The sequence below is a fragment of the Gallinula chloropus genome (assembly GCF_964237585.1).
Source record: "Gallinula chloropus genome assembly, chromosome: 5".
NCBI classification, from domain to species: Eukaryota; Metazoa; Chordata; class Aves; order Gruiformes; family Rallidae; genus Gallinula; species Gallinula chloropus.
In genome coordinates this window covers 22,797,989-22,814,825 of record NC_140090.1, presented here as the reverse complement: position 1 = coordinate 22,814,825, position 16,837 = coordinate 22,797,989, and the positions used below count along the sequence as shown (strand labels likewise).

Below are 16,837 nucleotides of genomic sequence, written 5' to 3'. Positions count from 1 at the left end.
GTATCTCTAGAAATAGTAGTAGTTGCATAATTGGATGTTATGAAATAAAGCAGATATCTCTTGTGTTTAGTTTCCTGGAATTTAAAAATTATAGGAACTAAAAAAATTTCTCTTCGCTGGATATGCCCACAGACATTTGCTCGAAGTACTCATTATATGCCTAACCTTCACTTTACCATTAGGAATATCAGAAACATAACTTTAGCTGAACATGGATCTCTTGTCACAACTACCACCACTACCACCCCCCCAAAAAAGATTAAAAAATTCAATGTTATTGTCCTTGTAAATTGCCAGGCTAAAGAAATAAATGTTCTGGGCACTTGACTTGTTCAGCCTAGAGATTGAAGGCTGCGGGGGGACTTCATTGCAACCTTTCTGTACCTGAAGAGAGCATACAAACAGGAGGGAAATCAACTTCTTAAAAGGGTAGACACTGGCAGGACAAGGGTGAATGGATTAAAACTAAAGGAAAGAAGGTTCAAATTACATATTAGGGGGAAGTTTTTTACAGAGACGGTGGTGAGGTGTTGGAACAGGCTGCCCAGAGATGTGGTGGATGCCCCTTCCCTGGAGGAGTTCAAGGCCAGGTTGGATGGGGCCCTAGGCAACCTTGTGTAGCTCCAGGCCTGGAGGTTGGTGGCCCTGCCTGTGGCAGGGGGGTTGGAACTCTATTATCCTTGGGGTCCCTTCCAACCCAGACCATTCTATGATTCCATATTTCTATGTCTTCTGGTAAGCTTAAATGCTATGCTAATATATGGTCACTATAATCATCCACCAGCTCTCTGGTTTTCTTTCAGTTAATTCTGTTTCTCATATGAGCACGTATGAAGACAATTTGAAAATGCATTTTGCTGCCTCCACATGATGTTTGTGGCTGGCAGTGCTCTGTACAGTACAGTATGTACTTTATGATCCCAGCTCTCTCTCACTGTTACTTGATGATGTCCAAAAGTCCAGTAAAACACGGGCTCCTTTCTGATGGGTGATGTGCAGATGTGGAACCAAAATGATGCTGGCTTTGTGGTAGCTGTCTAATTGTTCATTTTAGCATGGAGGCTGATTTCAAAGCAATGTTCTGCAAAGAATCTGTCACCGACAGGATTTGCGGGGGTGCCTTTTGTGCACGTAGGTAGCTTGTAACAAATCACAGACCTGTTCTTTTGCTTCAAAAAAAGCAGCTGAATGTTGTAGTTAGGCAGGTGTCTACAAATCCCAGCTCGTCAGCAGTTTTCCTGAGGGGGTGGATGAGCTGGCTGCTAGACTTGGGAGAAACCAGGAGTTGGGGACTTGGGTGCCCTTAGGCTTTCACATGCAACTTTCATCAATGCAGCTATATTTGCTTTCCAGTTTCTAGCTTGAAATTTAGGTGAGGATGTTCCTCAAGATTGATGGAAAACACAAAAACATTGAAAACAATATGAGGTCCATTATGTTTGTGTTTATATTTAGTGACCTTTATGGCTGGGTGTGCTTGGGTCAGATGTGTTTTGTATGGAGGTTTGTTGATTGTAGGCTGATACCAGAGATAGTGGTTTTATTTTGATGGGTGATATATGGGTATTGCATCATAGCAGCTCATATTCTAGCTACGTTTAAGACAAGATGTACACTGTGTCATAATACAGGAGTGATTCAGTCAACATGGCCTTCAAGGTGTTGCCCAAAATACAAGGGGAGATAAATTCCCTTCCTAAATGAGGTGGGTTTATGTACTACAAGCATAATGACACTGTTAAAAATCAAGGAACAAATTATGTTCTTCAACTGCCAGAAGTGCCCGATCCAGCACAGCTCCCCTTGTTCTCACTCCAGTGATCCTTCGTTACTCTCCTGTAGGAAATCAGGATGAGTGGCTGCTCAGCCTGGCTGATTTTTTTTTTCTTTCTTGTCCTTTGTCCTTCACATCTGATTTCTAAGACCCACAATACTAACTTCCTCCTGTTCTCTTTGCCTCTCAGAGTAACCTATCTGTCTGGTTCTGCTCCACTGCTCTAGCATCCCACACAATTATTCACTCAGTCCCATGCAATATTCCATGACTACCTCAGCTCTCTACGCAAACTTACCTTCTTACGCTTCCCTGAGTCTTCAGTGACCAGGATTTTCAAACAAACAGCAAAACAAAATAAAGCCTGTGCAAGATTCTTCTTTTTTTTTTCCTACTGTGCTTAGTTTCAGATACTGAAGCAACTATTTGCTCTTTCATCTTTGCTCTAGACCAATTTTCATTGAATAGGTTTTCTATGTTATCCCTCTTCTGCCTGTTCTGTAAGGCATCCTGCATGTTTATCCTGCCTTAAATTGTGCATGTGAACACAGTGGAAACTGTTTTGTGTTAGACATTGTCCTTGATGGTTCCATTTTCATGTAACTTTTCTTCTATCAGTTTGTCAAACAAGCAGAAACATCTAAAAAGAACTACAACCAGCTGACCTTTATAAAATATTTGAGTGCCATCTTTTTGTCACTTCTCATTTTGGTCAGCTCAGGAACAGTTTGAGCAACACTGTACACACTCATAATTTTTTTTGTTAATTCCACCAAATTGTAGTTACTAGTCTATCCAAATTCTTTGACACATATTTTGTAAGGGCTTTTTGCCCATTGTCCTCTTTTTTTCTGATCTGAGCTGGTTTTCATGATGCTGAAAGACAAATTTCTGGTCATACTTTACTTTTTTACAAGAGATACACTTTTCACATCACATTTGAAGAAATGTTCCCCTTCAAGAACCCCCCACATCAAAGATGTGTAAAGAATTGCAAGGTGGGTTACTTGGGTTTCATTTATGACGGTAAGAGCAATTTAGCACAAAATCACCTTTATGTTAGTAACTTATGAGTTAGGATTATGGAATAAAATGTTCCTGGAGATGTCTGTACAGCAGTTTGCAAGGAGAACATATTCCGCTGTATAAAGAGAAGGGACCTCTTACTGAAGGATAGAAGCTTGGAACGTTGAGCGCTCTGCAATATTATTTACTCACTGTTGGCTTGAGGCCAGCAATAGCAACTCTTTAAATACAACAGTGAAGAGTCGGGCCCTGAGAGACATTGTAATAACAAATTACCCCTCTCTCTCCTCCTCAGTTATCTCCATCTGTGAAATGGGAATAGCCTGTTTGCCAGAGCACACTTGTGAGACATAGTTCATTAATGCCCGTGAAACAGTTTGAGAACATCGAATGGAAGTCTCTGTTCAAGTGTCAGGTATTATTAGCTCTGGAATGAAAGCTATTTTATATTGCTGCATCAGGAGCTACTTGAAGTCTCTTATTCTATACAAATAACGAGTGGTACATGAGTGACATTTCTTTTGGATTAATAGGAGACTATCCACAGTGCTGAAGGGACAGTTCGTGCTGGTGAAATAACATTAGGGAGCGCTGCTAACACACTGAGCAAAGTCACCCATTCCAGAAATGTTTTGATTTGGGGAGTAAGAGAACCAGGAAAGAAAGAAGGTAGATGAGAAAAGAGAGAAAGGCAAGATGAGCATGGTTGGGAAAGGAGTGAAGAGAATGGTGTGGGGGAAAAGAGTAAAGCAAGCAGAGCAAAGCAGTGAACCTGAAAGAAGAAGAAAAAATGAGGGAAAAGGGAAAGCAATGTAAAAAGTGACATTCTAATTAAAATAAAAAGGCAGTTGAAAGTGTTTATTGCAAAAAAACCCTACAACTTAGAAAAACAAGGCTGTAATGCCATCTTGGGGTTTCTGGTGACATCTCAATCCAGCAGAGCTCTGCTTATTTGGTTTGTGAATGTCAACAGAAACCCCTTGATGCCATTGAGGCTCACAGTTGCCTCTCATTGATTCTGTATTATTTCAACAGTGGAAAAATAACACCTTTATTTTCACAGCCAAAGTATCTCACACTGTGATAGAAATGTACATGGGCTTATTGAATGTTGTCTCTGTTCTTTTTTATCTAACTTCTGTGTTATCACTATGGATAAGAAAGATATGTGTTCTTTTGTGGTTATCACATGAAAGACTTTTTGTCAAATATACCCTAGTCCAAGCCTCTATTAGGCTGAGGGATCTAAAATATTCTGTCCTGCTCTCTTCTGCTGTTTATCATTTTAAACTCACTTTTTCACCACAAGTATTACCCCAAAAAAACCTCTTATTGATCTTTCTGACATGTTTTGTACATTTTTCTCATATTTCAGAGACAGGATAATCAAACAGGAATAAAATCTATTTTTTCAAATGAGTAAGAATATGCACCATTTAGTTATGGATATGTATAAAATGTACTAGAACTTTGAGCCCAACTCAGTAACATGCAGAGTCTTTAAATTTTGCTGAAAGAGAAGAGGTTCAGAGGTGACATCAGTGACCAAATGCAACCACTACACATACTGTGAAGCCCTGCTTCCTGAGGAAGTGGATGGACATCCCCTGCTGATGGGAAGAGAGAATAAATCTTCCATTTTCCTTTGCTTTCATACATGGCCTTTTACTTTTGCTTTATTAAGCTCCCTTTATCTTGACTCGTGAGGGTTTTTTCCATCTTATGTTCTCTCCCTACCCCTGTCCTGCTGAGGAAGAGAGCGATAGAGCAGCTTGGTGGGCACCTGGCGTCCAGCTAAGGTCAACCTACTGCAACAGGAAACAGTGTAACTGTAAAATGTACAGCCTGAACTATACTACCTTGTGCATGAGTCACAAAATTTCCATTAATTAATTGCATTAAAGTCAGTTTCATTGTCTGTGATGACAGTGGGAAAGACCAACAGTTTAATTATTAAAAATTTAAACATTATTCTGTATTGAATGCTCCTAAAATAAACATTTTTAGCGTTAATAATATTCACATGATCACATTTTTTCTTTAGTTTGTTTCTTTAGAAAGAGCAACATTCTGAAGAATAATTTAATAAGAGTAATTTATGTTATGGTAAGTGACCTGGTACTACTTTGTGCCATAGAAAATAACTTTGTGACTGAGTTGAGTTCATGTACACCTAAACCTTCCCTAACAAACATCTACCTATCTGCTCTGGGCCAAAATCCTGTTAGTGGTGAGAATTCTACCACCTTCTTATCTGGGTTGCACATGTGCTTCTCTATCCCTACATCTAGGATACCTTTTTCCACTTTCTCAGCTTTTCTTCATGGTTTCAGACTGATATGGATATTTCCTATGCTGCTTGTGGTGGACATGGAGAAAACTGACCACCAACCTAACTAGAACATCTTTCTGCATACAGGAAGGTGTCATCATACTCTTTTCTAAATTTTATTCTCAACCTTTCTCCATTGCTCATGTTTTCTAAATTGCTCTCGTTTTTTGTTGCTCTTCTGTGGATTTTATCTCAGTGTCAACATAACAGTGATGCAAAAAACCAGCCATCAGTTCTCTGCTGAGACTTTGTATGTATTGCATAAATGATCTCTGATGTCCTGTTCAGATCCTGATGCTAAGATATCCCAGAATGATGCTCCAGGTGTTATTTATCTTGCATTTGTATTTTGATACTTGCTACCTAAGCACAGAACTTATGTTTTTTATGCTACAACTCCAAAACTTCTTGTGCTAGGTAAGAATTTTGAATATACGGGCACTACACTACCCACAGCATTCTGACCAAGGATACGCCTTGAGTTCCATGAACTGCCTTGAAACCCTATTAGTGCATTAGAGGGTTCTTACTGTTTATCTTAAATAAATCTGTATATACTGTCTCACATTTTAGGGGCAAAATACCTAAAAACTTGGTTTCAGAATTTTAAAATTATTCTTTTTCTTTTTTCTGCTAGCAGTCTTTAATTATCAAAAGTCTATTGAAAACATCAAGAGTTATGTGTAGATACACTTGACCTGGAGTGAAGTATCAGGAGTTTTTAAACATTTAACTTATAGTGTATATTAGTATGAAACTAAGTTGAGCAGAACCCATTAATGTCACAGTGATCGGTTACCAATGGAAATAAATAATTCATGATGAAGGGAATTAGTCTAATTAGCAGGCAGTTTGAGTCCTTTGATAAAACCCAGCTCTAATTCTGTGAAGGGCAGGAAGTGCTGTCATCAGTCAGCCCTGAAAAGATTAGCATCTATTATGAATGAGGTTAGACACCCTAGTGAAGTCATGTGTGTCCTGGAGACAAACTTAATATGTTCCAGAATGGGACACAGTTTGTCTCACCAACACATCATGATTCCTACTGGGCTATTGTATGTAATAACAAGCAAAGATCAGTGCTTCTTCCTATCATTCTCTCCCTGTCCATCATTCTGACAACTGTGCAAATACATTTTCCATGCAAAGCAGGGAATGTGCCCTGAATACTTGTAAAATTGCACGAGATGTCAAAGAAAATGTGTTACCTTTTCTCAGCATCTTAAACCCAAACAAACCAAAATACCAGTGCAGAAAACAGGGTTTAAAAACACGTGTTAAATATATGGGGTGTAGAGGGAGGTGTATCAGTTTCGAAGTACATTGATTCCATTTGAAAACACTATTGCCATCTGTCATAAGATGCGTTGATAAAGCTATAGACGTAGCTATGCGTGATAGGAAGGTTTTAAAATAACTAGTGATGCTATAAGCTCATAGTGTTGGATGCATTTAGAGAAGTAACACCCTGGAAAATTGCCTTAAATCCTGGAAGCACGGCCTTAAAAAAAAAGAGAATCTTTTTTGTGTTATGTATTTTCCTTGAGGAATGTTAACTGGTTCATTTGAGGAGACTCTCTGTGAGCAGTGCAAGCTTCACAGTTTTGTGCTACATGCTGACGCAACATCAGCTGTGTTTCCATTTTTGCTTATGAGCCTTTTGAAATTATATGTTTCCGTTTTGCAATTTGATGCAATAATGAAGAAACTCCACATTTGTACGTTATTGTATTGCCTGTTTTTATTGTAGGAAATTAATTGCTCCTTTTATTTATGTTATTAAGGGGGGAGAAAACAATTTTGCAGTATTTTATCATTTGCTGTAATAATTATCATACTAGTAATACAACAGAATCCTTGGAAACAGAGTATATTATGTGCAAATGTCTGAATGGCACTTAACATGCTGACATTTGTGCCTGGGGAATGTTGGTCTTTGAAGTACATTGAAAAAGGTAACAATAAGTTACTAATAATATCTTTGATGAGCTTAAGATAATTTAAAATATAGAAATGAGAAGGAAAAGAATGACTGTAGTCAACACAAGAAACTATTTTCATCAAACAATATAGCTACTCAGCTGGCCAAATACTAAATGGCAGTGGAGCACTGATATTGCAGAGTGCCAGAATCAAGTGTTGCACTAACTTCAAGTGGATTCCTAGCTGAGGATAAAAAAGTAGTGCCCTTCTCAGATGGGTTTATTGCTCTGAGTTCCTGAAAGAAAGAAGATATACAAGGTAGCCGACCTTGATTTGTTCATTTTTATCTTGACTTTGCTGGCTAGTAAAAGTCAGGACAAAATTCAGCTGGATGAGCATTTTTTGGGAGTTGAGTCTATCGTCTCTGTGTGCATCTTAAAAACAGTCCACAGAGTGGGTGTGCCTTGGGCTAGTGAATGGGATCATCCAGCTCAATAAAATCAATTTAGTTATACAAATGTGTGAACAGGTGCACACTATGACCACTATTTTTTATCATTATGTTGGTGGGGGCATGGTTATGTTCTGGAAAGCTCACAGTATTAGGTACCAGTTTAGGCCACTAACTACACGGACCCTGAAGCCCCATAAGACAATTAGAGAAGACAGAAAAGATTGTGACAAAAATAGGAGTTTGTCAAATCTCTCCAGGTCTTTAAGCAGCCACCTGGCTTTAGCTTTTGGCTGTAGCCACAATATGCAGAAGCTTCTTGAATAATTCACTGATATATGTTAAGGCCTCCATGTAGGTCACAGACTGGCTGGCACAATTTTTTTCAGATTAAAAATATTTCTGAGTATAAATATAAGAATTTGACAAAACATCATTTATTCCATATATCCAAATAATACCTGTCCCAGGTCAAATTTTGGTATTCTCTGGTCAAGAAAGATGTCAAGCAATGAATTTCTTCTTTCAAAAGCTGTCCTTCTGTGTATTCCTGTCTTGTCTAAGGAAGGCTGAAGTGCCTCAACATCAACACTTTGCCTTCTTTGGGAAGTGCAATATATTTTTCAGAAGCTGATGTTTTTTCCAGATTATTCCCTTTGTAGTTCATAGGGTGAAACACAAGGTCAAGGTGAGGATTAGTGGTCAAAGGCTGGTTACATCGAGCTTTGCTCTCTAGCTCTGTGTGAGGTTTCCACTGGGCGCTGAGTGGCCTGACATTGGTGGGACTGAATCCATAGAACAGTCTGGGTTGGAAGGGAGCTTTAAAGGTCATCTAGTCCAGCTCCCCTACAATGGGCAGGGACATCTTCAACTAGATCAGGTCATCACAGACAAATCCGTCCCTTTCAGTCAATAAATCACAAGTAGTTACATGGCTCAGCTGCATTCCCCCTGAACAAAGATATATACTCCAAGTGCAACCAGAGCATAAATTCTTATTCTGCTTTTCCTTGAACTATGTTTAAGCATACCCTGTTCTTATTTTCTGTTTATTCTGCTTTCAGTGTGCAGGCAGTCATTTCTGCTGGGAAATGATTGACTGCACAGCATTTCTAATTCTTACAGTGTACTTGCATTGCTACATTCCTGTAACAAAATCCAAGTTCTTATCTACTGGGAAGATGGAATCACTGCATGAGTAAGGAAAACTGGGGAGGTCATAGTCGTTCCCACATGGTGCGACAAAGAGGGCTCACACTTCAGGTGGCTGTGCTGCTATGGATCTGCTCTTTCACATTGTACTGAAGAGGTGAATGCTGCAGGAGTTTTTCATATTTTGAAAATCAGCAAGCTAGTGAAAGAAGATCCTTTCACTGAGGCGCTCTTTATCTCGGCTGCTGTCTCACCTGTCCCCTCACTGAGACATCCTTATGGGATATCATCCATTAATCAATTCCTTTCCTTCCTGCAATTTTGTAACCAGTGTTTACATGTGTCAACCCATGTCTCTATTGTCCTTAATCCTCACTCACACCCTCCCACAAGACCAATACAGCAAGATGTAGCGGCAAAGGACACGTCATCCACATTCACAACTAAATCTGTAGCACACCGAACCATTTTGATTGCTTACAAAAGTGGGTGTAACAGCCCTATGCTAGTCTGTTCTCATTAACTACTGATCACACTTTTAATCTGTTCTTGCTGCATGTTTTATTCAGGGGCTCTTCTCATGCGTATCAATGTGAACCATCTCTTTTGTAAACATAGGGCGGTTTAGATCTCCTTGTAAATAACAACAGAGAGCTAAAAGTGTCCTGATGAATACAACACATTGGTGAAATGTTCATTCTCAGGTATGTCTTCGATTCATGCTGCTTCCACTATACTGTGCTATCCAAACCAACTGCTGCCCATTGTCCTCATCTCAGATCAGTTTATGTTGTCAAATACCTGCTGAAGAGCATTAGATATTGGCTGTTTTTACTGAACAGAAACATGGAGCACACAACTGTATGTCCCTCAGTTTCCCAATTCACCATGAAATTAATCTCTGGGGTTTTCTGCTAGTAATGTATATTCAGGTGCTGCAACCCTCTAATTTTTTTTCTCTCTACTTTTAGACAGACAGCAGATGGACCAGATGATCATTGTAGGTCCCTTCCAACTGAAATGATTCTATTCTGTAGCAATGAAGAATAGCAGAAAAGGGGAAAACCCTACAGATTAAACTAATACTATGTTATGCTCTGTTTTTAACATATGTTTATCTGTAGGAAACCAACCAAAGTTTACATTCTGTAGATAGCAGCAGCAGGATGGAAAGCGACTGAAGTAAGGCTGCAGGAATTTTCATTAGGAAAGTGTTCAATTCTAAGGTCATTACTGTAAGCATATACATAGCAGCATGACAGGCAGGAGAAGAAAGGGATCATGGAAGCTGATATTACAGGGACAGAGGGATGTAAAGTCAGTAGCATACACTGAAGGAGCTATCCTGAGCCCCATTAAAAAGAAGCCGTAACTTGAGAGAGAGACAGAAAAATGGTGAGGCAGATGAGTCTTTGAAGCAATACTGAGTAGCAATACTTCTGGCATTAGAGGCAAATTAACTTTTTGCTGCCTTAGTTCTAATTGGTTGAATTTCTTCCCATGCCCTGCCCATCATCACTGGGTTTGCACATGAAGAGCACAGCTCATATTCTAATTCTCCATGTGAATCTAATCCAGAGGGAAAATTCTGGGAGCATTTGCTGTCTTTTGAACAGAATGGAAGCCCTGACCAAATAGAGCGAGAAGCATAGGCTGGAGGAACCAGCTTTGCCATCAGTTTAACAGTCCAAGGCACTCCTACATCAAGTCTGCAGTCCTCATCTTGTTCATCCAGGAAGCTGAAGTCTGGTGTAAGTAGCTACACTAAATTAACTTTCATGAAAAGTCTTTAATTAAATTTTTTTTATATTTATTTGCTGCTGATTGTCTCAATTTCTGTTTTTTTCTTTTTTCAGCTCCAGCTCTTTAAGACCAATGCCTCAGGCCCTCTCCTCTGCTGCTGCTTTTCCACAGACTCATACCAGCTGGAATCCCCTGAGAGTGCCACCAGAGGCAGCAGCGGTGAGAACCCACTGGTAGGATGTTCTTTCAGTTACTACACTCAAATATGAGGTTCTTGTCTATGTCTTTCGTAAAGAAATTAAAAGAATAGGAATATTTTTATCAGTTGAACTCCAGTCCCATTTGGCTCAATTCTACAATTGGCAGCTCGCTGATACACAGCACGCTGCAACATTTTGACAGAGTTCTGTTTGTCGAGGTGTTTATCTCCAAAGTGAGTACCAACGTGACCTTCTTCCATAATATCATCTGTATTAATGCAAATTGTATTTTACCAATGCACCGAAATTTTGAAGTTAACAAACCTTCTCTGAGCAGTGTACTGTAACTTCTCTTCCATAATTACACCAGAACCCTTCTCCTGGACAGGTTCACTCAGGTTCGCCTTTCTTTGAGTAATACACCTTCAGACCAGTGCCTTGTTTTGATGTATTACAATGATAGGCTGAAGAGTTCATGTAATATATCATCACAGTCAGCTGTTGCTGGACGCCAAGGATTGAGAGACTGAGCCAGCTGTTTTTCTGATGTATTCTGGTAATGCATCACCAGATGATGGAAACGGATAATGTATTACTTCAAAATGACACCACCCAGAACAGGAAAGAGTCCAGGGGTGCAGATTCTGTATAATGAGGCATTCCAAGTATGAAACAGGGCTGCAAGCTCCTGGAACAAGATGTTGGTGATAAATCAGCTATCTGTAGTATTACATTAGTACTGTGGCTATACAGATATACAGATACTGTTGTGTGTAATCTTACTTCCAGTGCCTCGTTGGTGCTGCTTTTGTGTAGATCAAAGGTAACCCTAGCATCAGTTTTACCTTCCCTTTTCTTACAACTAAGCTGTTCACAATGCAAGCGTCCCCAAACAGGGGGCAGGGCAGAGTTGCATTGTCTCAATAAATTCAGAGCGCTGGGATTCCTTCTCAGTCAGGAGTACCACTTGAGCCACTCGGGTGCCCCTCTGTTGGCAAACAGAGCCCATCTGTGGCAATGGCAGCACTCTTACCTCTTTGCCCTTGATGGGAGCACTGTACATCAGACAGTCAGAGTGGGCTGGCCCAGGGCACTGCAGTTGTGAGTGACTTTTCCCGCAGGCTGACTGAAGACAAGGAAGGTTCCTTTGGCCATCTCCTCATTCTGTCTGTGTTCATCTTTACCCTGACACGTGCACAGAGACACAAGCCAAACAGATTATTTATTAACATAAATTAAAAAGCAAGCTATTTGAACAGGGAACAATTTTGAATGTTTGCCTGCAAAACCATCTCCTTGCAGTGGTATTGTGTATGTGTAAAAATCATCGAAACATAGAATGGTTCGGGTGGAAAGGGACCTTAAAGATCATTTGAATTTACTTTTAACCTCAGGGCAAGCATGTTGAAAGAGAAAAAAAAGGAAAAATATATTTTAAAATCATAAGCCACATCTCTCTACTTGTAGCTTTTCCAAATATATATTTGTTAAATGCAGTACTGTTTATAACTCTGTATGTATAAATGATATACATTTGGCAAACTCTTGAAGATAAATAGGTGAAGACCTTAAAATTTACTCTCTACTTATGGAAGGTTTGCACTGCAAACAAAGGCTAAGCATTTAAGTATATTTTACTAACAAGAACTATGCATTTCTGTCTGACTCTGTAGTCAGATATTACAAATCACGGGACTACAAGATAGTAAATATGGGTTTGTGGCATGTGATTCTGAGTCACAAATATTACAACCTCATAGATATAAAGGTCCGTACTAGTCCAGCTTCCTCTGCTAGCTCATATTTAATGAACAATTCTTGAAGAAAAGGTTTGCCTGGATCAGGAAGTTTCACAGCCTATCCTTTTATAGCCACCACAAGGCTAGCATAAATATTGTGCCATGTGCTGTGACTTACCCTGCAGAAGAGTGATCGTGTGCTCATGTCTGACCCATTGCCAGTACTGTCATTTATTCTCTTCATCTTTGGAACTCCAAGGAGCTGGGTGTTTTCAACCCCTGCCTGCCTTTCATCTCGAAGCCGGTGCTTAGCACTGTGCAAGGGCAAGTTCCATAGAATCACATCTGTAATTTATTTCCTGCAGTTGATTGTGGGTACAAAATTCCAAGTGCAAATGATCTCAATAACCCACCAAGAATTTCTTGATTTCAAAAAAAGAAACAGGATTTTTTCTGTGCTTGCTTTTTCAGAACACCTCATTTTGTCCCCAAGATTATATACGTGATTGGCAATCAACCTTGAAGCATCACAGAAATATTTTACTCAGTCTTAGCTGCTCATCTTTTATTTTACTTTTATTTTTAAATAATTTTTGCCTTTTCTTTTATCATTTTGGCTAAACATGTGCATAGGGTAAAAGCTCACAAATCAGGAGTTATTCTTGCAGGGGACCAGTGGAGAGTGTCAGATATATGTTCCCTTTGTGACACCATTTTGTCACAGTTAAATAATGATCGTTAATATCTCCTTGAATGAGACTTCATGGAAATTGTAGTTCTGAACATGCAATCAGCTCATTTATGGCCTAACAAGTGTTGCCCTGAGCCAGCAGTTGACTGACACTCAACTGTTTTTGCAAAATTCACCTTATCTGCAGTGGCACTTTCTCTTTTAATTTTTGGCACACAAGCAGCACTTCATCTCCACTCTGTGTGTGGAAAACTCACAAAATTTTGTATTTAACTCTCCTCATAACCTTGGACAATATGACAAGTTTCTAATCTAAATAATTGTTTAAGATTATTACAATGATAATTATTGTGCTGATGATAACACTTTATTTCAGCTGACAATACATTAGTTCCATAGGGAGATAAACTGCAAGGCCAATGGATTTATCTTGATAACAAAATGCATTACTATTAACTATGATGGTAATTTTTCCATCCATGCACAAAGAAATCTCCCATCGACTTTATTGCCTTTTGACTGACTGACTGACTGCTGGTACGAGTTTTCTCTCCATATACATTCAGGACTGGACCCTGACCTGGTACAGTGTCACTACAGTTATTCTGCTATTGTCTAGGCAAGCTCCAAAGGCCTATACCTTTTCTTAGCATTGTAGGAGTAGGACTTCCAGCTTTGAAAATACCTCTTACAAAATATGAAATGCAGGACAAGTAAGGGATAAAACCAGCTAGAGTTTTATTATTTATTAGGATTTTACAGGGTAATTTCATAACTGAGAACAGGAAATCTTAACTATTTCCTGTATGTATCAGCATAGACAGGATAGCTCTACATCCATGATCTTCCACCATTAAACTCAAGCCTTTCCTATATTGGTGATAAAAAGTTTGGACATTAAAGTTTCTGCCTCTGGATTATGATTTTGGGCTGTAGCAAGTAATATCATTCATCCCTGAGTTTTAGTCTCATTCTGAAAGGTATCTAAGGACATTTGATCTAGAGAAGGATCTTTTACAGTGATCGTGGTTTTGTGGACAGACAAATACACAGGACTGTGTATTGTTTGAAATGTTCATCCCAAGTGTCTTCAAAGACCTTTGGATCAGACCCTGAGTCTTTATGTAACACTTACTTCCTCTTGTACTAAACTGTTAAAAGTCCATACGTGCTTTTTTTAGCTTTATCTCTCTCCTGTATGCTTATTGCTGTGCTGCTTTTCTTACATTGTCTTTACTACATACTTTTTATTTTTAAATTAATCTAGGTTATAAGTATTGTAAAATTCTTTGGAAATTTTGTTAACTGTCACAGACCTTTATTTGCTAAGAAATAGATTTGACTAGTATTAATATGCAAATCGGTGGACTATAAAATTCATTTTGGTGCCTCCAGGGCAGTATTTTTATAAATACAGCAACATAATCATGCATCCTCCAGAGGATTAAAAATAATTATACAAATTTACATCAAAGCCCAAGGCAGTGTCTCCTTTTAACTGTCTGGTTTTAATATAATTTAAATCTTGTTAAAACTTAATTACCAATTCTCTTCTGTAATAATTTAGGTGGAAGAGCTGAGGTCTAAGCTTGCTGTTTGAAAGAAAAAACTTCATCAGGAAACAAAGACACCTAAGCATGGATTGACACAATAGGGCAGCGTGCAGAGGAACTGGATAAAGGAAAAGTCACCGCCAATGATAATGAACAGAATATACATATGGAGGTACGAGGTCAGGGAGAGGGCCTCAGCTTTGTACCCCAAATAAAGCACCTGTAGAGCAATTAAAAAGATACGTTGCACTGTCAAAGCATGTTTCTTCAGACTGATTTACAGAAGCTTCTGTACCTGTTACTTTTTTAGGCATTTGTCCAAATATCCCAGCAATGTCTTCTTTCTTTACACTAAAGGTAAAGCAGCAAACCGAGCATATAGTGTCTCTGTGCTGTGGTGCTGCACCCAATCCCCTCCTCTTACACCCAGTTTTACCTCTGCTGCCAGGAAGGATGAGGAATCTAGAAAACAGGGTAGCTTCTGGATTTCCTGCATCATTGATACGCATCCCATCGACATGGAGACTGCTGCCTCAGGTCTTTTCTTTTGTCATGTTTGCCAGCTAGTGTTTAGTAACAAGTGTCACTGTCTGCTCCTCTGCTTTGAACTAGAACACATTTCTGTTAGCCTTCACATCCAACTGAAAGCAGCTTTGCATTGATTTAATTCACCCTTTAGAGTATGACCATACTCACAATGAGGAATGTGCATCCCAACTTCCAGCTATCACACAATCGCCACTGGGCATAAATTCAAGTGATTTGGCACAGCCTCTGGTTGGGAATCAGTTCCCATTGGTTCGTTCTGTCCACTGTGTGCATTCCTTTCCGTTGAAATGCCAGGCGTTTGTTAACATTACCGATGCTGGTGACAGTCATCCTCCCAGCACTCCTCTGCGCTTTCAGATTGCGTATTCATTGAGTGTTAATGGAAATAAGAGGGGCAAAATATTAGAGGAGGCGGTATGTTGCAGCTTTCACACGCTCGCCTTATTGCATTAACAAATAACCTGTTCATTTGCAAATATACAAATTCATCATATTTGTGACTGACACTTTGTATGCCTCATTTTTTCCTGGAATGATAACGCTTAAATTTTAAGATGTCAGAATTATGTTTTCATTTAACTGCATAGACTATGCACAGATCTCACAGCTTTCATGTAGGAATGGTATCCTTCGGAGCTAGAAGTATGGCATCCATAATTAAAGCCTCTTTAATTTGTAAAACCTTGAAATTTAAATCAAGTGCTAAATAGGCTGTCATTTGCACCTGTGTAATTGATTTGAAGTTGAGGGGTTTCCTGAGCTGGACTAGGTTGTAAATACATTGGTTTCGCTGGGCTGTAAATAGGTTGGCTTCTAATCATTGTTTGCCATGCAGCATGATGGCAGTGGGTGTGAAAATGGAGGTGTGATGTTTTCCAGGTTGTCGCTAGTCAGGCAGAAGTTATGAAACAGCAACAAGAGTCAAGCTGACCTTGCTAAAGCTGACCCTACTCTAAATGCAGAAAAAGCTGCCTTAAGTATTTTACACACAATAATATCTCTCTGTTCTTGCTCTGAGTTAGAATGATTAGAATTTTTTTTCCCCCGACTATAAATTCTGGTTCTATGCTTAAAACTGAGCTTTGGAATCTTTATCAGCTTTTGGGTGAACCTGATGGAATTGAGAACTTCCTTGAACCTAATCGACCTGTAACCAGTGTGATGCAGCATCATGGGACTTGTGTCTCCAGGAGAAAAAGTCCTGAGTTCTGAGGCCAGAAAACTGCAAAGATATACCTGGAGAAGGTAATTGAAAAGGTGATGTGAGCACATTTAAGAAATGTAGTTTATCTAATTTAGTCTAACTAAATGAGGTTTTATTGCTAAGTATATGTTTTCTAGTGATATTTCAAGAAAATATCAAAGATCACAAAAAAGACAGGAGAAGACAGGAGCTTGTCAAATTCCAAAAATGTTCCTCAGTTAATTGCAAGCCCCTTTGCAATCCTATTTCTGCAAAATGTAACGTGTTTAAACATTGCCAAAGAATACACTTCTTAAATGTCATTATGTTTATAGGAAACAGAAAGGCTCCAAGATGTGTGTCGTAAACCCAGATTCCCCAGATGGGTGCCACAGAAAATCTTTCTCCAAAGAAGCTTCAGAAATTTCAGACTAATATGTGCTGTTAATGCAACTCTGTGACAGCTCTTGAGAGGGCTGTCATTATCAGGCTTGGTGGGACTGGCCTACGTCAGACAACCA

General features: G+C 39.2%; 1 long non-coding RNA gene across 2 annotated transcripts; it reads left to right on the top strand.

Moving 5' to 3' along the window:
* The first annotated feature begins 10,093 nt into the window (after positions 1-10,093).
* Positions 10,094-16,347, top strand: LOC311192288. 2 transcript variants are annotated; one of them, XR_014617327.1, is made up of 4 exons: positions 10,094-10,409; positions 10,515-10,634; positions 14,599-14,756; positions 16,232-16,347. It is a non-coding gene; the product is annotated as an uncharacterized lncRNA (long non-coding RNA). The 2 variants fall into 2 exon arrangements; XR_014617328.1 differs by lacking the exon at positions 16,232-16,347 and having other exon boundaries at positions 14,599-14,841.
* Positions 16,348-16,837: the final 490 nt, after the last annotated feature.